Source organism: Heteronotia binoei, chromosome 5 (assembly GCF_032191835.1).
Source record: "Heteronotia binoei isolate CCM8104 ecotype False Entrance Well chromosome 5, APGP_CSIRO_Hbin_v1, whole genome shotgun sequence".
Taxonomy (NCBI): Eukaryota; Metazoa; Chordata; class Lepidosauria; order Squamata; family Gekkonidae; genus Heteronotia; species Heteronotia binoei.
In genome coordinates this window covers 169,177,974-169,204,437 of record NC_083227.1, presented here as the reverse complement: position 1 = coordinate 169,204,437, position 26,464 = coordinate 169,177,974, and positions in this window count along the sequence as shown.

Below are 26,464 nucleotides of genomic sequence, written 5' to 3'. Positions count from 1 at the left end.
TCAGAGTCTCAGAATGGCTCACAATCTCCTTTACCTTCCTCCCCCGCAACAGACACCCTGTGAGGTAGGTGGGGCTGAGAGAACTCTCCCCAGAAGCTGCCCTTTCAAGGACAGCTCTGCGAGAGCTATGGCTAACCCAAGGCCATTCTAACAGCTGCAAGTGGAGGAGTGGGGAATCAAACCCTGCTTTCCCAGATAAGAGTCTGCACACTTAACCACCACACCAAACTAATAAGAATAATGTGCACAATTGTATCATCCCAAAAGCATCCTCCCCACCCCCATCCCCGGTCCGTGGAAAAATTGTCTTCCACAAAACCAGTTCCTGGTGCCAAAAAGGTTGGGGACCACTGTTATAGGGCAACAGAAAACAGTTCTGCACCATCCTCTATATGACAGCCCTTCAAGTACTTGAAGATGGTGATCATATCACCTCTCAGTCATCTCCTCTCCAGGCTAAACCTACCCAGCTCCTTCAACCTTTCATCATAGGACTTGGTCTCCAGAGTCCTCACCATCTTTGTTGCCCTCCTCTGGACACATTCCAGCTTATCCATATCCGTCTAAAATTGTGGTGCCCAAAACTCAAAACAATATTCTAGGTGAGGTCTAACCAGAGCAGAGTAAAGTGGTACCATCACATCACATAATCTGGACACTATACTTTTTATACAGCCCAAAATCACATTGCCTTTTTAGCCAACACATCACATTGCTAACTCATGCTCAGGGTATCGTCCACTAAGACCCACAGATCTTTTTTGCACAGACTAATGCCAAGACAAGTCTCCCCCATCCTATAATGATGCATTGGATTTTCCTACCTAAATGCAGATCTTTGCATTTATCTTTGTTAAGATTCATTTTATTGGTTTTAGCCCAGTTTTCCAGCCTGTCAAGATCATCCTGTATCCTGTCTCTGTCTTCTATTGCATTTGTGACCCCTCCCAATTTAGTATCAGTTGCAAATTTAATAAGCATTCTCTCCATTCCTTCATCCAAATAGTTTATGAAGATGTTGAACAAAACATATCCCAGCACAGATCCTTGAGGTACTACACTTGTCACTCCTCTCCAAGAGGATAAGGAACCATTCACAAGCACACTTTGGGTGTGATGTGTCAACCAGTTACAGATCCACCTCACACTAATAGTATCCAAACCACATTTTACCAACTTATCAACAAGAATAGAATGTGGAACCTTACCAAACGTCTTACTGAAATCAAAATAAACTATGGGTGTGTTCACACTACACTAAATGTGTTTTGCAACTGGATTCTTGCTAAAATCCAGTTGCAAAATACATTATTTAATGTAGTGTGAACAACATCCCCTACAGCAATCCCCTAATCCAGCAAGATAGTTTTTAAAAGAGAGAGAGAGATCAGAGATCAGTCTGACATGATTTCTTGAGAAACTTATGCTGGCTCTTAGCAATCACAGCCATACTTTCTAAATGTTCAAGGACTGATGATTTGTTCTAAAACTTTTCCAGGTATAGACATCAACCTGACAGTTCAGTAGTTACCTAGATCCTCCCCCCCCCCCCCCTCTTCAAGATGGGGACAACATTTGCCCTCCTCCAATCTTCCAGCCCTTACCTGTTCTCCAAGAATTCTTTTTTAAAAAATGGCCAGAGGCTCAGAAAGTGCATCTGCAATTTCTTTAGTACTCTTCAATGCAGTTTATCTGGCCCTGAGGACTTAGTTTAATTTAAATAAACCAGGTGGTTATCAGGGCTGGCTTGCCCACTAGACAAACTAGGCAATTGCCTAGGGCACCGGGAAGGGGGACACCGAATTGGGCTCTCCTCCCTCCCCGTACCCAAGGCAAATGCCTAGTTTACCCCACCATCAACCCCACTGCCTCCTTCCTCCCGTCCTTTCTGTGCCATGAGAAAGGGGCAGTGGAGCGCCCCTTTCCAGCCTCTTTAAAGCCCTCCCGGCGATCAGGTGAAACTGACTAGAAGCTGCAGGGGGCTGGGGAGTGGAGCTGTAGCATCCAGTCAGTTTAACTGGAAATTGACTAAAAGCATAGGGGCTGAGAGAACACAGCTGTGGTGTCTGATAAGTTTCAATGAAAACTGACTAGAAGCGTAGGGGACAAGGGAGAGTGGCGCTGTGGCATCTAATCAGTCTGAGTGGAAGCGCAGGCTGCTTCTAGTCAGTTTCACTGGAAACTGACCATAAGTGCACATGACAGTGCCAGTCTATCTGGAAAAACAAAGCAAACATTAACCAAACAACATACCAAGAAAAAAGCCAGTTCATTTTGTGTTTGGGTGCAGTGGGATCAGACAAACCAGTTCGGAATGAACCACAAATCAGCCATTTTTAGCATAAATCATGTTTATCCCTAGTCTGCACTGAACAATCTGTATGACTTCTTTGATTAGGCTGAACAGGCACCTTTACAGAGAGATTCCATGCCATCCTAAGCAGAATGATACTCTTTTAAGTCTATTGACTTAAATGGATTTAGAAGGGTGTACCGTGCTTAGGATGGCACTGGAAGAACACTAGTGAAGTACTCCACAATACGAGTGGACAACAAAAGATAGAAAATAGCAATTTGACAGGAAACTGCTGTAGTGCTGGTAAAGTAAATTAAAATGAGTACAAACATAATATTGTAGATCTTGTCTTCCTCACAACAGTCATATAATCAAAATGCTCAAAAACTCTCACCTTGGCACAATAAGGGTTGGAAATCAGCAAGGAAAAATATAACATTACTCAGACAATTTATTGATTTTAGGTACTACTCAAGCTGCCTTGATTCTGAGGAGATAATGTAGGAAAGAAATCAAATCAATCAATCAAGATACAAAGGACTCCTTTAAGCGGTGGAAAACTAGTCCAAGTGAAATTAATAAAAGGGAACACAGGCAATGGCAAATCAAATGCAAGACTGTGATCAGGCAGGCAAAAAAGGACTATGAGGAGCATATTGCAAAAAACATAAAGACCAAAAATAAAAATTTCTTCAAATATATTAGAAGCAGGAAACCAGCCAGGGAGGCAGTGGGGCCCTTGGATGACCAAGGGGTCAAAGGATTACTGAAGGAGGATTGGGAAATGGCTGAGAAGCTAAAAATTTTTGCCTCCATCTTCACTGTGGAAGATGAGAAGTGTTTGCCTGCTCTGGAACCACTTCTATTGAAAGGGGTGTTGAAAGACCTGAGTCAGATTGAGGTGACAAGAGAGGAGGTCCTACAACTGATGGACGAATTAAAAACTAATAAGTCACCAGGTCCGGATGGCATACATCCAAGAGTTCTGAAAACTCAAAGTTGAACTTGTGGATATTTTGACAAAAATATGTAATCTTTCATTGAAATCTGCCTCCGTTCCTGAGGACTGGAAGGTAGCAAATGTCACCCCCATCTTTAAAAAGGGTTCCAGAGGAGATCCGGGAAATTACAGGCCAATACCGGGAAAATTGGTAGAAAACATTATCAAGGACTGAATGAGTAGGCACATTGATGAACACGAGTTATTGAGGAAGACTCAGCATAGGTTCTGTAAGGGAAGATCTTGCCTCACTAACCTGTTACATTTCTTTGAGGGTGTGAACAAACATGTGGACAAAGGAGACCTGATAGATATTGTTTACCTTGACTTCCAGAAAGCTTTTGATAAAGTTCCTCATCAAAGGCTCCTTAGTAAGCTCAAGAGTCATGGAGTAAAAGGACAGGTCTTCTTGTGCATCAAAAACTGACTAATTAATAGGAAGCAGAGAATATAAATGGGCAGTCTTTGCAGTGGAGGACGGTATGCAGTGGAGTGCCGCAGGGCTCAGTACTGGGTCGCAAGCTCTTTAACTTGTTCATAAATGATTTGGAGTTGAGAGTAAGCAGTGAAGTGGCCAAGTTTGCGGATGACACTAAATTGTTCAGGGTGGTAAGAACCAGAGAGGATTGTGAGGAACTCCAAAGGGATCTGTTGAGGCTGGGTGAGTGGGCATCAACATGGCAGATGAGGTTCAATGTGGCCAAGTGCAAAGTAATGCACATTGGGGCCAAGAATCCCAGCTACAAATACAAGTTGATGGGGTGTGAACTGGCAGAGACTGACCAAGAGAGAGATCTTGGGGTCGTGGTAGATAACTCACTGAAAATGTCAAGCTAGTGTGTGATTGCAATAAAAAAGGCCAACGCCATGCTGGGTATTATTAGGAAGGGAATTGAAAACAAATCAGCCAGTATCATAATGCCCCTGTATAAATCGATGGTGTGGTCTCACTCGGAATATTGTGTGCAATTCTGGTCACCGCACCTCAAAAAGGATATTATAGCATTGGAAAAAGTGCAGAGAAGGGCAACTAGAATGATTACAGGTTTGGAACACTTTCCCTATGAAGAAAGGTTAAAACGCTTGGGGCTCTTTAGCGTGGAGAAACGTCGACTGCGGGGTGACATGATAGAGGTTTACAAGATTATGCATGGGATGGAGAAAGTAGAGAAAGAAGTACTTTCTCCCTTTCTCACAATACAAGGACTCATGGGCATTCAATGAAATTGCTGAGCAGTTGGGTTAGAAAGGATAAAAGGAGGTACTTCTTCACCCAAAGGGTGATTAACATGTGGAATTCACTGCCACAGGAGGTGGTGGCAGTCACAAGCATAGCCAGCTTCAAGAGGGGGTTAGATAAAAATATGGAGCAGAGGTCCGCTATTAGCCACAGTGTGTGTGGGTGTATATTTATAAATTTTTGGCCACTGTGTGATACAGAGTGTTGGACTGGATGGGGCATTGGCCTGATCCAACATGGCTTCTCTTATGTTCTTAATCGATCAATCAATATTACATTTCTTAGTAAAGGCAATGTATTTCAGTACTTCACTCTGAAATGCAAAAGTGCTTTATCACGTGGACAGTGCCCACTGTCATAAGAAAGGGTCTTTACTCTCCTAACATGTTCACTGTTTCCTTAGTATTCACACCCTGCTAGTGGTGGAGAAAAGCTGCAACACATTCTGCAAGCTCAGAAACAAAAGGGGGGGGGGGTGAATGAACAGACAATTAAGTGAAAATAGTTGTTTTTTCATAGTATAAGTTGCTAACAGTCAAGTGTACCGGGCATGCTGTTCATGAGCAAGATCCCAAGTTCAAGCTCTGGTATCTCCAGTGGAAGCGATCTCAAGTAGTAAGGCTGGAAACTGGAAGAGCTGAAGCAAATTAGAGTAGACATTTTTTAGTTCAATGGATCAATGGTCTTTGTCAGTACAAAGCAAGTCCATATGCTGTGTAAGTGATACACCGATGAGTGATCTAATTGGTGGAGAATTTGCTGCAGCAGAAGGTATATGTGGATCTTTCTTCCCCCAGAGAGGGCTGAGGGGTTGAAGGGTGGCTGTCACCTAGGGCAACTGGTTATATGGAGAGGGAAACAGGAATAAACACTTGACCAATTGAACCTAGGAAAAATGTTTGGGCCCATCTCCATCCCACCTACATTGGATGGTTGTGGCAAGTTACTCTTGAAAAGACAGACCCTTACCCCTCCCTTGCATCTAGTTGTGTCAGACACTGATGATCACACCGTTTATTGGACACCTACCTTTTTACACTCAGTTCCACAGGCAACTAGGTGAAAACTTATCTGATAAGTGCCAAACACTTGAGGGGAATGCCTTTATTGAAGAATTAAGACTACCTGCCCTGAGCTTTAAGCCATCATTATGACAAAGAACAATTTCATAGGGATCTTACTGATTCTGATTTCATGCTGAGACAAATCAGCAGCACTACTTCAACTACTAGATTTCAAGGTTCACAACCAAGTTTCTAGCATTCAGGATAATAACAGTACACAGTGCTCTATGCCATACAGAAGGCGTAGTACTTGACACTGTGGCAGATACAGCTGCCCTTTCACTTCCCAGTGCTGAACTAGTGAGAACAGGAGATGCCTTCACATGTAGCTTTCCCAACACACTTTCAGTCACCTACCTACCCTGTCATTATCTTACACAAACACACACATTACACATTTAGACTGATCTACTCAATCCCAGACACTCATCAGCAACAAACCAACAAGCACATTTACATCTACCCTCCCCTTTCTCCTCTCTATTTCTGAAATACATGGTGCTCTTGCCAAATCACACGGAAGTCATCACACATGTCATCCATGTTGAAAAAGATCTAATGTGCTCATATGCTCAAGAGTATATCAGAATTTGTAATTCTTCGCATGGTCATGCATACAACAATCACATTTGTGTGGAAGAATGGCACAGGCAACTGAACCAGAATATCACGCATCGCAGCTGTTGTACGGGGTGGCTAGATGCGATGTTATGCTGTCAAGGGTATGAGAAGGGAGATACAAGAAGACCTCATTTCCTGAAAGGATCTGTCCCTGCTCCCTCAGTGAGTTGGAAATGTTGGGACATGTCTTTAATCCACTGTCCTTTTTATAAGGAAATTAGAGCTAAAGCAATCCTTTCTTTTTTTGGATGGACTAGCGGTGCTGACAGATACGGCATGTTTGGAGAAACTATTGATAGATGAAATTCCAGCTATCAGTAAGGTAACAGAGAGGTTTTGTGATCAAATTGCGGAGCAAACAATAGCTTTGTTTATTATGCTTTACCTTAGAGTTTATGTTTTTAGATATATATAATATTTAATTATATATATATATATAATTAAAATTAAATATATATATATATATATATTTAATTATTGACATATGATGACGGGTGTATTATATACGTAAACTAATGATGTTATACTTTTATCTATTTATGTTTTTATTTTGTTGCATGACTGAATATGGTAATTGACCATAATAAATAAACTACTGCTACTACCGGGTAGCTTCGTGGACTTGTCCACCATTCCTATCTAGTTTCCCTGGGAGTTGAATTACTCCTTGCAGCAGCTCATCAGCCTGTCCACAAGGCCAGGTAGCAGAAAATCCCTGCCTGGCTGTTTACGGAGCCACTGGTCCCCAAGGAGTACCTTAGAGAAGAAGAGGGCAAAGGAAATTAGATAACACTGCTGCTTGGACTGTGAAATGAATCTTGTCTCTCCCACCCCCAAAATCCCTGTGTCAGATTCCCACTCATCAGCACTTTCCTGGCAATGAAGGTCAAGACACAACTGGCAACTATACTCTAAAGCCTCAAAATGAGCTGGGCCTAGGGCATATTGAGGAAGCATCTCTCTTCACAGGCAATGTTAATTTTGAGCACAACTCTCGTGCTCCACCTCTGCTCTCTCCTCTCAGCCCTGAACTACAGCTTTCTAATAACACAACAGGGCCTGTAAAACTGAACTCTTCCAACAGACCTTCGACACCTAAACCGGGAGAGAACTGCCACCTTGCACCGCTGAGGAGCTACGAACATTATAGGATGTTCTGCCTGCCCTGATTTCATGCTGAGACAAAGATCCCACCATATCAAAGTTGTACAGCAGCATAAAATGTTTTAATTTGTATTTTATTGGTTTTAAGTTGTATTATGGATGTTGAACTGTTAGCTGCCCTGAGTCCGCTTGTGGAGAGGGCGGGATAGAAATCTAAATAAACAAACAACCCCATAGATGAGCTTTGCTACTTTTGGTCTTTAGTTATAAAGTAAAGCTATATTTCATATCCCTCCTGGTGATTCAGCTCTAAGCACTACTAATGCATCTTCAGCCTAGCTTATAATACCATTTATTACTTCGAACACTTTCAATAAATATTCCAAATGCTCACACAAACACTCTGTACCACAACCCTGTAAGGTAGGTCAGGTTTATTACACCCATATTTTGGGGGGGGGAGGGTTGAGGCTGAGGCTGCAAGAGACATGACAAATCATGGTAGAGAAAAGATTTGAACGAAGGCCTTATTGATTCATAGTTCAACCTGTTCAACACATACCCTTGCTCTGCAATAGTCTCCTGCCCATAGGCTAGCAAAAGAAAATGAGAACGTCCTGCCTGTGGCACTTTTTCCCTCTGGCAGACATACCAGTGCATGCAGATGAGAGACTGAGATACCCAGAGCTTCTCACAATAAACAACCTGAGCCATTCCCTCTGGCAGCTCGCCCTTGTAATGCTTCCTCACAGCAGTGCATGGAGCACATGCATACAATCTGCACATGTGTACGATTAAAATGTCTCGCAGCACCACACCACAACAGCCCATGCTCCTGGCACTAAAAGCAAGAGGGGTAACGTCTAAATATCTCAGCTTCAGAGACAAACTTTACAGACTTCCTTCTGGGTTTCTGGAGGCTTTCCTATGTTTCCAAGAAAACACAATTATAATGAGGCCACACAGTGTCAGGTGCTGCACACGGAAGCCCACCTAGCAGAGCTCACAGGACAAAGTGGCTGAATTCAGACGGCCAATTTGGGGAAGTGAGAAAGTGGAGAAGTTTCCCCACTTGGGAAGTGGTAGCAAATTCTTCTGGCACGCTCCATCCAGCTTTCTGGGTGTGTGAATGCAGGACTGCACAAGTGAGGCGGATTGGCAGTGTGGACTCGCCAATCCGCTGTAGGCACTCACCAGTATTCTTTTTTTAAAAAAAATGCCCAGAGTGCATGAGCTCATGTAAGGGGGAAACAGAAACCCAAACTACACTGAGGAGATGGCACGCAACAACTCCGCGAATGCACCAAAGTGCCCCCCATGTGATATACAGGCACGTCGCACAGGAGCATCTGATTGGATTTCTCCATTCCAGGCACGTCGCACAGGAGCATCTGATTGGATTTGTCCATTCCAGTTCTGGGCAGCACAGTTTGCGACACTTCCGGTGCGCATGAAGCTGCCCGTCTGCACCCAGCCACTGAGGGGAAATAGTAAAGGGAGTGAAATCATCGTCCTGAGGAAGCCTGTGTTCAGAAAAGAGGTGCAGGAACCCTGTAGTAGGATTCAGGATGAACCGGAGCATGACCCTCCAATGACTATGGATTCTGGATCCCACCTTATTATATCTTCTCCGCTTCTCATTAATTCTTACTGGGGGGAAGATCCAATTAGTTTCCTTTCCTGGCTTCTAAATGATTTTTCATCCCTGTAATTAATGGGCAAGTCAGAGCGAAGCTGCATGGCAGGCAAATTGCTGGTTCAGGGGAGCGGGGGTAATTTTCTAGATATGATAATGAAGGTTGCTTTCTTGCTTTTAAATAATGAATTCATTAAGGGGGGGGCAAAAAAGGGAAACAACCAAAGCTTTGGATTCCTCTTTCTTTATTGCTTATTGAGGATAGTCTAATTAGTGAATGGTGCCATCATATCTGAAGGCATTGCATCCGCAACTGCCCCGTCATATTTAGGTCAGTGGAAAGATTCAAACTCTTTGGCTGCTAGCTGCAAGAGCAGCTCGCTCACAATTGCCAGCAGCAGTAGGTTGTTTTCCAGTTCTTTTTCACTAGATGTGAAACCCTGGCCTGTAGGGTTCATAATGGAACAAGCCAGTGTTTCTCTCTCTCTCACACACACACACACATGCATGTGCACACACACAGAGTTTTCAGATAAAGTATTCCTACATTTGGGACCAATGTCCTATAAACAGGGGTGTCAAATTACCAGGCTGCAGACCAGAACCCTCCCGCCCAGGGCTTTAAACAGGCCCACAGGGTGCTTTTCTCTCCCCTCCCCCCCCCTCCTGCCCTCATCCTCAGAGGCTGCAGTTCCCAGTTCCTTCTTCCTTGTCTTTGCAAGCTGAAGCAGGAAGCAATTCTGGGCTTGCAAATCTGCAAAGAAAATGTGTAATAGACTTTCCATTAAGGTCTCTGTGCCCAGATAAACTACTTTAGGCAAAGAGAACTTAATAAAAAATTTCCTTTCAGATTTTCTGTGCTGCAATGTAATTTAATGGAGTGGAGCTCAGTTTCACTTTCCAGTGTTTATAAGGTCACTTAGAAACTATGCCTTGCTGGAGTTTTGTGACCTTGCAGATAAAGGGTTGCTGCTTTGAGACAGCATGCCTCTGCTGAATGGACCTGAGAACTGGTGCCTAGCGAGTACACTAACCTGGGAAACCACAGTCAAAGAGCGATATTATACTGAAGAACCATTGCCAGTCTGACTAGAGCTTTGGGCAGGAGAAAAGCTTGCAATGCCCAGACATTTCATGTTTTCCTAAGCCCAGTGCATTTTATAATTTTGGTTCCTGTTTTCAGTTTCTGCTGCGTTCCGTGTGCTTCTTCTTAATGTTTTATTTTCAAAACTGTGTTGCCAAATCCCACTATTCCCCTACCTTTCCATTTGAAACAAAACATCACAAGAATTTTAAGCATGTTTGTATTTTAAGTAAAAAATAATATCTTTAATTTTGTTTTGCTGTACCCTTGCTAAAGTTTTTATCTCCACTACCTGGCATTACATTTTATGATACACATGGCATGGCCCCACAAAGTCTCTTTTATGTCAGATCCGTCCCTCGTAACAAATGAGCTTAAGTCAAGACTGCAGTCACTCACAGACATTCTTTTTATAAATGTTATTTAGAAGAAGATATTGGATTTATACCCCCCCTTCACTCTGAATCTCAGAGTGGCTTACAATCACCTTTACCTTTCTCCCCCACAGCAGACACCTTGTGAGGTAGCTGGGGCTGAGAGATCTCTCACATAAGTTGCCCTTTGAAGGACAGCTCTGTGAGAGCTATGGCTGACCCAAGGCCATTCCAGCAGCTGCAAGTGGAGGAGTGGGGAATCAAACCCGGTTCTCCCAGATAAGAGTCTGCACACTTAACCCCTACACCAAAATGGCTTTCTTTACACATGTTGTTAGCTAGAAGCCATATGCACTACTGTCTCCTACCTCTCAGGTCAATTTCAAGTGGGACAGAGTTGAAGCTGCTCATGATGCATATGGCACCTACACTGGTATACTAATTGCTTTACAAAATATCAGACAACAGATTCCTGACAAAGCAGCTTCCTTTATATGGATTTCAATGATATCCAACATAGGAGAGTTTCCTTTGTTGTTCCTTTGCAACAATGACTTTTGCCAGAGATGCACTTCTTGCTTGCTGCTTTTTGTTAGGATGAAAGGGACGTGATTGCTGGAGGCAGACATGGGTAGGGGATGGGTAGTGGGTTGATAGCTATAAATGACCCAACAGCCAATTGGTGTACATTCTGCATTACTGTAAACTTCATACAAGAGACAGTATGATTGTCTGTGGCTCTGTCACAAGCTCTGGCCCAAGCTTAGCTCAGAACTCCCCTCTTTCCCTCTATTTATCTAGGTAATAATGGGAGGCAATTTTTAGGAAGCTGGTCAGCATCTAAGGGCTGGAGTAAGCAAAACAAAAGTAAATTTAAATATTCTGAAACAGGAGAGCCTGTTTAGAACTCCAATACTTTGGTAGCAAAAAAAATTATAAGTTTTGAGGCATACTGGTACAATGTGATTGAGGAAGTGGCTGTGGCTCTGTGGTAGGCCACTTTTTGTGTGTACAGAAAATCCTAGGTTCAATGCCCAGCATATCTAGTTAAGAATACCAGGTAGAAGGTATCATAAAAAACCTCTACCTCAAATCCTGAAGAGCCACTTCAAGTCAGAGCAGACAATACTGACTCTGATAGACCAATGGTCCAGTAGCGCAAGGCAGTTTCATGCATGTTCATGTGGGCCCAGTTAGGCAGGAGACTATGAATCTACACAACTAGTAAGATTTCCAAAGCAAGGGGAAGCATCATAGTACACAAAATGATACACTAAAGCAGAGAAATAACGAGGTCCGCAAAGACTTACTGGTTTGAAGCGAGGTTTACTATTATGGTACCATAAGCCGAACCCAATGGGGCATGGGCCCCCAAAATGACTGAGTTACAATCATTCTGCATAAAGACAGTTTTATTCACACTGAAAACAAGCAGGCAGGCACCCAGGCTTATCTGATTTCAAAAGGTCCTGCCTTCACAGAACTCCTTCTAGCAACTTTCCATGACAAAGTTTCCTTACTTATCTATATACTGCAAGTCGCCTGTAGGAGGCTGTTGCCTTATCTAATCTTACAGCTGGAGCTCACACCCGCTGTGCGGTAAAGTTAGTTTCTAACGGCAGTTTTACAACAGACCCCTTTGTTTGAAGACAAAGCATATTTTTATTCAATATGACAAATATTATTATTATTGGGGGTATTAATTAATTATTCAGGGGCTTTCCTTCATTCCCCCCTTTCAGTCTTCTGAAAACTTATTTAGACTGAAGGAGACTGACCATCATCATCATTAAACAAATTAATTCTGTATGACCACTCAGGAAAGGCAGCTAGGTGACAATTTGGTTTCGACATTCCCAAGAAAAACTGAAATGACACTACAATGGGGCAACGGAATAGTATATTGACAGAGATGGGGTAAATATGGGTCACGGGAGGAGGAGAGACAGTGATGGGATTATCCATTCACACTGGCACATCCCAGTATTTTTCCATCTAGAGAAGATGTGTGTGTGGGGGGGGAGGTCACTCAGAGGCATGCCTTGGCTATGCAGCCCAGCCTTCCAATATGGAGTTTTCCTGGTCTCCATCATGGGGCCTTTCTGGGCACACAGGCTAGCTTGAGAGGGGGCCCCCCATGTCTTTTAAGGCTACCCTCTTTATTCGGCAGCACTCTGGTATCAATTTCCCCCCCACCTTTGGCACTGCCGAATCCTTAGAAGGTGTGTGCCACATTTCATGATGCGCTGCTGATCAGACTTCAAACAACCAGGCTTGAGACACAGTTGGGACAAAGGGGAAGGGCTTAGGAATGTCAACTACCAAAAAATAGGCTATACTTGCGTTAAAAAAAAAACCAATTAGGAAAAAGGGGACTATGTGTCTTGGTACTGAAGACTAGCTATCACTGAAATTTGGGACGATCTTGAGGAGGTGGTAAAGGAAAGAGGAGGCTAGAGATACATTTCACTTGAACAGGGAAATCCATTCATGGTATATGCATTAAATAATTACATATGTCCAGTCTAAATTTGTGAACATAGATCTTGGAAGGATCCTAGGGAACTTATTTCTTTATCAATAAAACATTACTAGCTATGATGCAAGAATACAAGAACTCATCTCAATTTCTAAAACACATAAGGGACATATGCAAGTGACATGCTATAAACTTGTTCATAAATGATTTAGAGTTGGGAGTGAGCAGTGAAGTGGCCAAGTTTGCGGATGACACTAAATTGTTCAGGGTGGTGAGAACCAGAGAGCATTGTGAGGAACTCCAAAGGGATCTATTGAGGCTGGGTGAGTGGGCGTCAACGTGGCAGATGCGGTTCAATGTGGCCAAGTGCAAAGTAATGCACATTGGAGCCAAGAATCCCAGCTACAAGTACAAGTTGATGGGGTGTGAACTGGCAGAGACTGACCAAGAGAGAGATCTTGGGGTCGTGGTAGATAACTCACTGAAAATGTCAAGACAGTGTGCGTTTGCAATAAAAAAGGCCAACGCCATGCTGGGAATTATTAGGAAGGGAATTGAAAACAAATCAGCCAGTATCATAATGCCCCTGTATAAATCGATGGTGCGGTCTCATTTGGAGTACTGTGTGCAGTTCTGGTCGCCGCACCTCAAAAAGGATATTATAGCATTGGAGAAAGTCCAGAGAAGGGCAACTAGAATGATTAAAGGGCTGGAGCACTTTCCCTATGAAGAAAGGTTGAAACGCTTGGGACTCTTTAGCTTGGAGAAACGTCGACTGCGGGGTGACATGATAGAGGTTTACAAGATAATGCATGGGATGGAGAAAGTAGAGAAAAAAGTACTTTTCTCCCTTTCTCACAATACAAGAACTCGTGGGCATTCGATGAAATTGCTGAGCAGACAGGTTAAAACAGAAGTACTTCTTCACCCAAAGGGTGATCAACATGTGGAATTCACTGCCACAGGAGGTGGTGGCGGCCACAAGTATAGCCACCTTCAAGAAGGGTTTAGATAAAAATATGGAGCACAGGTCCATCAGTGGCTATTAGCCACAGTGTATGTGTGTATATAAAATTTTTTGCCACTGTGTGACACAGAGTGTTGGACTTGATGGGCCATTGGCCTGATCCAACATGGCTTCTCTTATGTTCTTAAACTGGATCAACTCATGTGCCTTTATGGCAAACACCTTGTTGTAGCCTAGGTGATTAAGATACACACATGCAGACATACTTGGAAACATTGCCAGTTGTGGGCAGTCCACATTATTTACAATAGAAAAACCATTTCCTGACTAATTCCTTGTTCCCCTCCTCCCTTCGTCTAACAAAAGGTCTTCTTTCTTGAGCTCATGGAAGGTTTGCGTGCTCTATGCATGACAATCTTTTCACAGGGAAATCTGTTTTTGTTGCAGCCAAAAGGAATTCTTTTTCTGGAAACACAACTTGGAAGTGGCAGTGGGGCTGCTGTTGTGATCAGCTGGGGCAACTAGCCTCTTGCTAGGCAGAGGAATTTCCCTGGAAATGAGTTTTCTCCACAACTCAGTTTGGATGGGGTTATGGGGGAGGCCTTCCTTCCAACATCAGTGAGGCATGACCACGCAAATTTCAGGACCTCTGGGTAGATATGGAAGAGCCTGGAAAACATACTTGGAGAAACAAACAAAACAACAACAACAGTAGGTGTTTTTCCCCTTTAAAGCTTTCGTTGGCTGTCCACAGATTGTCATAACTTGAGTCCAACCCTGTTGAGCTAGGGTTGCACACATTAGCTAAATTACCACACTTGCTTTGGACTGGAGACTGCCTCCTCCTCACATGGGAGTTTCAGTTTGACAAGGTCTCAACCCTTCCAATGTTAAAGGGCAGATTTCATACACCATACATTATGCAGAACACAAATCCACAATATAAACCTATGCATCACTTCTCATGATTCAGGCTAATGCACATCCATATAGAAAGCATGCACCTAGAGGTTCATGAGAGGCTTTTTACTTTGTTGCGATAGATATGAATCTTTAAAAAGAAAACATGGAATTATGCACAAGATTGGAGCTCCAAGAAGAGATTACCAGAGTTGGGGTTACCCCTGGATTATGAAAATGGTCACAAAAAGGGAAGAAAAACTTTTGCTATAGCTTTGGGATATATGACATTGTCAAAAATAAGAAAAACGTCAAAAACAAACACACAAAACAAACTGAGGCCTCTAGAACAATGCCAGCTTTAACATACATGTATGCGAGGGATCAGACCCAAAATGATTAGAGAACTGGATCAGAGAATTTAAACCATTGGAAATCAGTGGGGTGTTCAAGTCCCACTGAACCCCATTTTCCTTTATGCCAGCTCATCCAAAATTTGTTCTGTGGGTCTCACATAGGTGTGAGAGTGGGTTTCAACAAACTTTAACAACAAAATCCTAAAAGCAAATAATAGCTAATCCTTAAACAAACAATTCTTAGCAGACATGCCAGCAATTCTTAAAACTACTATATAATGATGAGTATGCACTAAACTTGAAATGCAGGTCCGGGTTTCCTTTATATATAACAAAACAATCCTGGAAAGCAAATTCTGGTTAATACACCTTGACAAAGAAGGTTGAAATAACGGAGAGGCAGAAACTTAAAACAAGCAAATGGAAATGTGTTATCCAGTAGCAAGTATGGCCAGGACTGGAGACTGGATTGAAACACAAAATCAAGCAAAACTGGAGTCCTACCATGGTAAGAACATGAAACTTAGAAAGGATTTTCTAAACAAAACACTCAGAAAAAGTCACTATAGATGGAGGCATAAAATAAGATTGATAAGCATATAGATGCCTCTTTCCACAGGTAAGAGGTTCATCGAATAGTTAAATAGGAAGATTGATATGCACAGTTCATAGATGGAACATAACTATAAATGACATTAAGAGAGCAAATGGAGATATACATTTGAGGAATGCAGAACATTATTAAAGTCCAGATTTCTAATGAAGACCAAGAGTTTTCAGGAATTCTGCCTGGTGAATTACCAACAAATCTAGAAAAGGTATTTCTATGGGAAACACGACACTGAGAATAACTGGATCACTGGTAAAACAAAGTATTAGTTTCTCAAGACTTAAGAGAGAAGATGCACAGTGAGAGGGTAGTTTTACCCAAGGAAGGCTACAGATGTTCTTCTATAACACATGCTATAACTTCAAATGAAAAGAGATCTTGAACTTGAAGGAACCAAAATTTGTGAGGTAAAATTTTAAAACACTGTTCTTTTCAGAAAATAAAAATTCAGGATCAACAACAAAAGGAATTTTCAGATTTAAATGAATGAAAAATCGGGAAGCAGTTCAAAGTAAGATAGAAAACTGTGTTAGATGTAACACTTGAAGACCACATGCTCCTGGTATGAGATGTACTTAACAAAAATCACAAGAGAAATAAAATTTCCAGAAGGTTTGATACTGTATTGCTTCAGCAGAATAGATGTTCCATGTAAACCCAGAATTACAAATATAAACTTTTAACCCATTGTCTCAGATTTAAAAAACTTAACGAAAGATCTTCTATTAGGTGCACCATTTCTTTAAAACAACGGAGATCACAAGCTGAATATCTTATTTATTTATTTATTTTATGATTTATATCCCACCCTTCCCAACAAGTGGCTCAGGGCGGCTTACAACACAAAATTTCACATAAATAGAATTTAAGCATAAAAACAGTTAAAATAATTAATGCATTTAAAATTTTAAGACATTTAAACCATTTAAAACATTAGGGACAGCAGACATCTAGTATAACTACACTTGGTTTCTTGTACCAAGAGAGCCAGTTTGGTGTAGTGGTTAAGTGTGCGGACTCTTATCTGGGAGAACCGGGTTTGATTCCCCACTCCTCCACTTGCACCTGCTAGAATGGCCTTGGGTCAGCCATAGCTCTGGCAGAGGTTGTCCTTGAAAGGGCAGCTGCTGTGAGAGCTCTCTCCAGCCCCACCCATCTCACAGGGTGTCTGTTGTGGGGGAGGAAGGTAAAGGAGATTGTGAGCCGCTCTGAGACTCTTCGGAGTGGAGGGCGGGAAATAAATCCAATATATTCTTCTTCTTCTACCAGCTAGTCATAGGCCAGCCGGAAGAGGGTTGTCTTACAGGCCCTGCGGAACTGGGCAAGGTCCCGCAGGGCCCTCACCTCTTCTGGCAGCTGGTTCCACCAGGAAGGGGCCGTAACAGAAAAGGCCCGGTCCCTGGTAGATTTTAAGCGGGCATCTTAAAAGTGTTCCCCTTAAAATTAAAGCTACAAAATCTAAGTACAGGGGAAACTGATAACAGCCACTATAAAAATATTTTCAGACTCAAAAGGTAAAGCAAATAAATAAATAAATAATCAGAGGAAAAGCTTCTAATCTAGGAGAACTCTTAGCCTCAGGGCAGTTTACAGGCAGGGCCTTTTCTCTAGCGCAGAAGGATTACCTGTAAGTAGAACTTTGGGATGCCAGCTTCAGGCTGGAGATTTCTGAATATTTGGATAAAATTTGAAGATTACAAGGCGTGCAGTCCATTTTCTTGGACACTTTCTCTCCCAGAGGCACTGGCCTTAATGTTCTGGGCATTACATTATATTTTTGGGAGTGATCTCCAGGTTCCACCTGGAGACTGGCACCCTTACAAAACAAAGTAGGGTTGCCAAGTCCAATTCAAGAAATATCTGGGGACTTTGGGGGTGGAGCCAGGAGACATTGGGGTGGAGCCAAGATCAAGGCTGTGACAAGCATAATTAAACTCCAAAGGGAGTTCTGGCCATCACATTTAAAGGGACACCTCTTCAATGCCTTCCTTCCGTAGGAAATAATGAAGGATAGGGGCACCTTCTTTTGGGGCTCATAGAATTGGACCCCCTGGTCCAATCTTTTTTAAACTTAGGGGGTATTTTAGGGAGAGGCACTAGATGCTATACTGAAAATTTGGTGCCTCTACCCCAAAAAGCAGCCCCCCCCCCAGAGCCCCAGATACCCGCAGATCTTTTCTGGTTCTGTTAAAGATTTCAGATTGAGTAAGGAGGAGAGAATTAGCATTCCTTCCCAAATGAGGGAAGAGCAGGAGGACTGCAAATTTGCAATCTTTAACTTCTCTAGGCCAGGCTCCAATTTGGGCTGATCTTAGGCACTCTCTGTACATGCTCAGAGGCCTTTCCTTGAGCCTGAAATTTATAGAACTGAAGCAGTAAATATTTAACAAAACTAGTTAAATCTCTTTCTCAATCATGACAATAAATTATATTTGTTTAGTTTGCATTCCGGCTGCATTTGAAAAGGGCTGAACCTAAATTCTTTTGGGCTAACTGCAATGCAGTAGCCATGCACCAACTGAATTTTAGTGCTGAGATAGCTGAATAGCCTTAGTTGGCTACACCATGAGGGTCTGGGAGGCATAAAAACAACATCATGAGTGCATTTCTTTGCCTAGCCTAACGGAGACTAGAGACTATTCTGCTGAACAGCCTCCTGACGTGATTCCATTCGGGGAAACCCTTGGATTCCATCTGGACATTTGGACTCTGTATGATAATATCTAGCTCTCTGAATTTATACCCAGTTAGCTAGTTATTTTGAACAACGTTGTTATTTTGTATGGCTCACTAAAACCAATGCTTTCATGCCTATTTTGTAAAATAAACTTTCTTTAAATTTATTTTTGTGGTTATTTGCTTTCAGGGCCACCACAATCCGAGCCAAACTTACCCATTAGCCTTTGGAAGCGCCTACTATCAATTTGTGAAAACTGACTTGGGGAACCCCTTGCTGCAGTGGTGTGGCTTGGTTTTCTCTAGAGTATTCCTAATAGGCAGAGGCTTGACTGGGGCCTCTGTGCTAAAGGATTTATCCAGTCTGGTGGCAACCTACCTTCCTGGTGTTTCGGGGGGAAATACCAGACTTTGGACCTGTGTTGGACTATCAGTTGGCAAGTCTGTTGACCCACCTTGGCCAGACAGGTGGCAGACTTCGTCAGACTAACAGAGACCTGATGTTTTGGGCAAGGCCACATTCTCTGCAATTAGTTTTATTTCCTGAATGGGGTTGCCATATTCAGAAAGGACAGATTACTAAAGATCTAGAATGGAAGTCTAAAGAAAGATGAGATCCCAAGGGTACCAGGCTCTGAGCTCTCACTCACACCAAACTTCCATTACCCTGCAGAGAAAACTGAGTCTGCAGCTTGGAACTATGTGCTGTGATTCCAGGAGATCTCGAGGCCTCACTCTTGAAAACTGGCCTCATTAATTTTAGTCCAAATCTTTGCTTTTCTGTTTCTTTATTTTGTTAAGGGGAGAGAGGTCTTTGTTACCTTACCAAGCCAGGTTTCTCTATTCTAAGAGACATTCAAATTTAAAAGTTAGATTTTTCTTGGGGGGGGGGGAGGTTTAGGGACAAAGGAGCCTTGCCTGCCCATGTGGAACTACCATTCTCTGACATTCCCCAGAATTCTGGCTTTTAAGTTCCCCATGGCACCAGATGCTTAGTCAAGACACTTCTAGGGAAAACAAAAAAAAGGAGCTGCCAGTAAGGGGTCTGGCAGCCAGGGATTCCCGGGGGTTTTCATTCCCTCTCTCTCGTGACCCAGTGAGGTCGCCCTACTGGGAACTGCACAAGAGAAAATCCCTCTCGCTTAGAGGCTTCGTCTCTCATTCACACACACCACAGAAATCCTTCCAGATCCTAGCTTCTGTGCTTCAGCTCCAAAGCGGAGCCTAATAGACAGAGCTTAATGGGTGATCAGACCCTTCTTCTCTCCTAAGGAGAGGTAATGAGAATTCCCAGACAGTTCATACTCACAATCCTGAAGATCTTCTGATTCCCTGGACACATTGGTTCAACCAGGCGCGGGATCTTGGTTGGCAAACTGGACACCCTCTCCCACCGGGGCGGGGAGAGTCGGACTCGATCAAAAATGTGACTGTGGCACCTAGTCTGGTCTTCCCGCCACGAGGGTGGAAGGCAGACGGCTATACAACCAGCCAAGAGGAAGGAAATATCCTAACCCATTATTCCCATTGGTCAATGCACCAAAATGAAGCAGAGAAATAACGAGGTCCGCAAAGACTTACTGGTTTGAAGCGAGGTTTACTTTTATGGTACCATAAGCCGAACCCAGTCAGGCATGGGCCCCCAAAATGACTGAGTTACAATCATTCTCCATACAGACAGTTTTATTTACACTGAAAACAAGCAGGCAGGCACCTAGGCTTATCTGATTTCAAAAGGTCCTGCCTTCACAGAACTCCTTCTAGCAAATTTCCATGATGAAGTTTCCTTACTTATCTATACACTGCAAGTTGCCTGTAGGAGACTGTTCCCTTATCTAATGTTACAGCTGGAGCTCACACCCACTGGGCGGTAAAGTCAGTTTCTAATGGCAGTTTTACAGCAGGCCCCTTTGTTTGAAGACAAAGCATATTTTTACTCAATATGACAAATATTATTATTGGGGATATTAATTATTCAGGGGCTCTCCTTCAACACCAGCACCCAAGCTTTAAACCACTGGCTGAAATGCAGATATTCCAAATTAAGCTGTTTGAAAATTGTAACTTGCAGTGTATAAGAGCACACAAACAGCAGGCTTTACACCTTCTGACCACTAATGGGATAAGATGACCAATGTAGTGGTATCCACTCCAACTCCAACCCTTGATTATTTTCCAGGGTCCTCTGTTCCTTATGCCCTGCAACTACCACAGTCTACAAAGCAGTAGTTCTACGGTTGATTTCAAAAGCAAAAGCCGTATCTTGTAATATCTTTTATTGTGACCAACCAAAACAGCACAAAACATCATGCAAGTTTTTGCCTTCTGGGGAACTGAGAAAGAATACACCGTTTTTCGTTATTTTGGATAATCTTAGAAGTAGGTATTACATGGTTTGGGGGGTTTGGATTCTTACTTGGAACCAGGGGTAGCCAAACAGCAGCTCAGGAGCCACATGTGGCTCTTTCACACATATGTGGCTTTTGAAATCCCTACCAGCCAACTTGGAGAAGGCATGTCTATCTTTAAATCACTTCTCTAAACCAAGCCAGCTGGTGGCTTGGAGAATGCATTTAAAGTTAAAGTTGCTTTCTTTCCATCTCTCCCTCTCTCCCCATATATCTGCCTGTCTTCCTGTCTGCCTGCCTGCTCTCAAACATCTGACATTCCTGTCTTGTGGCTCTCAAAACATCTGATGTTTATTCTATGCGGCTCTTATGTTAGGCAAGTTTGGCCACCCCTGCTTTTAAGAGAAGCCCTGTTGGAACAGGTCAACGGTCCATCCAGTCCAACACTGTGCGTCACACAGTGGCCAAAAAACCCCAGGCGCCATCAGGAGGTCCATCAGTGGGGACATACAACCTATGGCTGCTTTAAATTCAGTAGGCTGCCAAAAAAGAATGCTTATCATGTGAGGGAGGCAAAAAGCATGGATGGCAGCATGTGGTGTCAAATCATCACCCTGCCAAGAAAGAGGAAAATGTGCAACTCCTCCCCCCTTTCATTTTCAAGAAATTATCTCAGATTGCAATCTACAGCCCTGTTAAATATTTTTCTTCATCCAGGTTAGCTCTTAGAATGTTCGGGGGGGGGGGGGGGGTTGAAGTATTATTTCACTGATGAGTGCATGGCAAGAGATGACACTGGTTCTCTTTGTTCTTCAGCAGTGAGTGATATTAAAGTCAGGAAGCAGGTGACAGTACTAAGAGTGACAGGGTCCCATTTAAAGTGAGACGGGCATTGTGCCAGCCTCTGCCCAGAACTGCTACCACACACATCCAGGCATCCTTGTGCTCCAATGTCCAAACCACACTGGAAAAGAGTTGCATACAAACAGCACCTACAGATTTTAGGCCTTCATGCCAGGTACAGCCAAAGGAGCCAAACTGCTGCCTGACATGCCAAATGACATTCTTCAGCTAATGCAGTGGATTGGGTATGCCTCCTGCGCTTCAGAAAACACCACTGCCAACCCCACTTACGGTAGCAAGGGTGAGATTTGATTTATATTCAGGGCTCTTTTTGTAGGAAAAGCCCAGCAGGAACTCATTTGCATATTAGGCCACACTCCCTGATATCACTGGAAGCAGGGCTACGTTTTTATTTATTTATTTTTTTAAGGAAGGAAGGTAGGTCTTACTATCACCACAAAGAAATGCTGTTGTATGGCCCTGGGTGCTGAGAGGCTGGCAGAGCCAGCCAGAACAGCGTTCCAGAGTATTCCAGCTCAAAAAAACCCCCCTGTTTATATTCCATGTTTTGGCTCACTTTCTTGAGTTACCTACACTTCATACTTTTGCATGACAGTCAGACTGTAGCATGACTTTTTCACTGAAAGTCACTGGAACAACTCTCAACTTCATTTTCTTGAATGCCTTTAAATGATTAATGCACTCTACATATTGAGATATACACATGATTTCATGCATTATCTGCACTCACACTAAGGTCCTTTTCACACTTACCAGTGGAAACCGGAAGGGAGGCGGTATTGTGTTGGCCTGGAGTAATCCGGGACAGGGATGGGAGTTTTCAGACACGTTTTTTTTCCTGGTAGGGTTCTGTGATTGAAGCGAGCCATTTCACACTATTCCGCTTTTACCTCGCTTCCACGAGCGCTGACCGTTTTGCCTGCCAGCACACAATCTCTGGCTTTTTTTTTTTTTTGAACGTTGGGCTAAGATCGCTATAGTGTCATAACGCTATAGCGATGTTTCAAAACAGCACCAGCATAGGATTGGATACACAGTTCAAGTGAAAAGAGAGTTTACAATGCCTGGCAATCTGAACATGGTCTGTGGCTCCCCCCCTAATATTTATACCTGCTGCAGCTTGGCACCAGTCACCTACTCTAGAGAAACCTGCTGCCCTATGGGCAACCCCTCTCCAGGTGGCAACAGCCTCCCCCCAAATAAATGTGCCTCACCTACAAACCAATCCCATTCCCATGACTCCTGTGTGGGCATGGAAGTGATAGCAACAGGTGACAGCCTGGTGCCCTGATCTGCCACTTGAACTGTGTATCCAATGGAGCACTTGTTACAAAGTGTCAGTTGCAGCGATCTCAGGCATCTCAATGGAGCCCAGGCATCCCTATGGTGGTGCTGTTTTGAAACATCGCTATAGAACTATAGTGCTATAGCGATCTTAGCCCGATGTTTTCAAAAAAAAAAAAAAACTGGAGATGATGTGCCGGCAGGCAGAAAAGGGCGCGAAAACGGCACTCCCGGAATCACTACGGGACATTTCACACAGCGTCCCATAGCGATTTCAACCCAGAAGGAGGGGTTGAAAACGGAAAGAAGATGCTCTTTGTTAATAACGACTCAGGCATGCCTCACTACCGGGACAGCTGTGGGACTGTGTAAAAAGGTGAGAGTATTCCGGTAGCAGCCAGTTACTGAATCGGGTCTGTCTGAAATGCCAGCAGAAACCTGTTACTGTTCAGTAACTGACCAGCTGCCATACCGGAATACTTAGGCTGTGTGAAAAAGCTCTCTGAGTATGAGGGAGCACAACAAATTTCACCTCACTTAGGGTCATAAGCCAGCCATGCCCGGAGAGGCTTAGCAATGTCACTCGGAAGAGCTAATACCAAGGGCTCCCACACCCGGAAGAGAGTTACCAAGCCTTGTGATAAGCAGTTAAACCACAGGGAGCCTAATGCACAGGAGAGGTTACCCCAAGAGCATACTCGGGCTGCTGTAGAAAGCTCTAATTTCTCATTGCCAGCCACAGAGCTAACCTTGATGAGAAAGCCCTTGGTGCTGGTATGCAGTGACCCCTTCCCTGAACACCTCTGGAAAATGGATGCAGTGTTATCTCCACTGGAGACAGCAATAACCTAGTTCATGATATAGAAGTTTCACAGAATCCCAGCTGCAATCTGGTTGCTTCTTCTCCTCCCTTCTAGCCCTGGCAATGCTGGACATGGGGTGCAGCAGCTCTGTGCTAGCCTGTGCATTTCTCTAGAGCATTTTTATGCTGCAGCTGCCCACACATAAGATAATAAAAACAAACGATTTAAAAAAAATGAATTAAAATCCAGCATTTAAAAGCCCAGCATAAGAAAAAAGATTATAAAAATGGATCACAGATAACATTTTCCAGGCTAAAATAGTGTTTTAAAATATCCCCTTAATTAAGAGTCTGGGTGAACAAAACATTTTGGCCTGGCACTTAAAAGAAAACAACACAGGTGCCAGGTGAGCCTCAAAGGAAGGGCATACCACAAGTGAGGTGCCAGTAATGAAAAGGTCCTGTCCCAGGTTGCTACCTGCCTTGCCTCTGATGGAGGGGGCATGGAGAGCAGAACTTGTGAGGCAAATCTTAACTGATGGGCTGGGCAACATGGGAGTAGGCACTCCTTCAAGTACCCTGGCCCCACACCATTGAGGGCTTTAAAGGTAATAGCCAGCACTTTGAATTTTGCCCCAAAACAAATGGGCAGCTAGTGCAGCTCTTTCATCCCTGAGATGATATGATCCCTGTATTCTGCCCAGGACAACATGCTTACAAAAGTGCCACTGCGGCTGAAACCAGACGGTCAGTTTGGGGCAGCTTGTAGCCACCCCAAAGAAAGCCAGCCAGAAGAAGAGCGCCCCGGAGCTTCCAGACAGCACTGGAAGAAGGGGCGGGCCTTAGGCAGCCGGGGAGCAACTGGAACGCTCACGTGTCCTGCTTGCAGCTCCCCGGGTGCTCGTAAGGCACCCTCCGGCCTTCCAGACGGCCGGGCACCGCCTCAGAGCCACCCCAGCAAAAAGGGACCACTTTCCAAGTGGTGCCTTTTTGAGGTGGTTGGAACGTCCTCGAGGATGGGGTAAGTGCGGGACGGGGCGGGTGGCAGATGTTGCCGTCTGGATGGGTTTTTTGGGTCAACTTCAGAGGTGTCTCTGAGTCAATCCAAAGTGCCAGTCTGTAATCAGCCTGATTGTCTTATTTGAGGATAACTGAAGATGCTAAACAAAATGGCAAGCCCTATTGCCAATCATTCCCTTCTCCAGTAAGCACAAGGAAGGGTCTATCCCGATCAGGACATGACCCTCTGAAGAAAACAATCCACAAGCTCTGGACTTGCAGAAGCTTGAAGCAATGCCTCGGGGGGGGGGGGGGGGGGGAGACGACGACTTCCTATGCACATTTTGTTGCTTATGAAATAATCACAAGAATAGCTACCGAAGCTTGTGATTTCTTTACAGCAAAACAGCAGTTACACATTTGTTTGTCAAGCCAGTTTGTATTCAAGTGTATTGTTCCAGTACCTATGGAACTGTCTATGGTCACTTATGTCTGAAATATGCATGCACAGAACCTGGTGTATACGTCCAACAACATTGTGTCATGACCTTAGGGTTGCCAAGTCCAATTCAAGAAATATTTGGGGACTTTGGGGGTGGAGCCAGGAGACTTTGGGGGTGGGGCCAGGAGACACTGGGGGCGGAGCCAGAAGCAAGGGTGTGACAAGCATAATTGAACTCCAAGGGAGTTCTGGCCATCACATTTAAAGGGACAGCACACCTTTTAGAATGCCTTCCTTCCATAGAAAATAATGAAGGATAGGGGCACCTTCTTTTGGGGTTCATAGAATTGGACCCCCTGGTCCAATCTTTTTGAAACTTGGGAGGTATTTTGGGGAGAGGCACTAGATGCTATACTGAAAATTTGGCACCTCTACCTCAAAAGACAGCCCCCCCCAGAGCCCCTGACACCCACGGATCAATTCCCCATCATTCCCTATGGGAATCGTTCCTGGAGGTGCATAATAGCTATGGGGGTGGAGCTTCCCCCGCCGGCCAGCTGGCTGGGGGAGGCGGGAAGCCTGTAAAACCAGGGGATCCCCCGCTGGGACCTGGGGATTGGGAAGCGTACATGACCTTCAGTGTATGGTATGAACAAATCACAGTCAGACCTACCCAGCAACTAAAATTAAAGCAATCAAAATGATACTGCAAATGGCAGCTACTGTCATCAAGCAAGTTCTCAGTTATAGACAGGAACTGGGGAGAGCTGACTGAAAAATCCTGGAAGTCAAGGCAACTATGGGAGAAGGCCAGTAGTGGGGAGAGGGGGACATTAAAGCATAGGCCTGAAAGCCTAGATTAAAAAGTTCTCTTCTCAGCACTGCCTCTCGGAGCATATTCAGCCCTGTCTGCAAGGTAAGTTGTGATCCCCTGGTGACAGGCAGCCAGGAGCTAATTAATGCTCATTAATCCACATGGCTCCTGCAGGGACTGGTCCTGGGAGCACTTAGTCAATGTTTACAGCTTGGCTTTACAGCTTTCAGTCAATGACCCTCACAGTCTCACATGTGGGAGTGGAGTGAAATTTGAATGTGTTTCCCACAGTTCGGATGATTTTAGGAAGAGGCTTCAGCAAAGTAGAGCAAAGGGCTGGAAGCTAATTAGAGCAGTGAGATTCAAGGCCCAAGTTATCCTGCACTGCTACCACCGGGGCATTATGTCATCAACTCTTCAGCAGCTGCTTTTATGGAAGGGCCACTTTGAGGGATGAGCCCCTCTGTCCCTCAAAGATTTATTTATTTTATTATTTTTATTTTA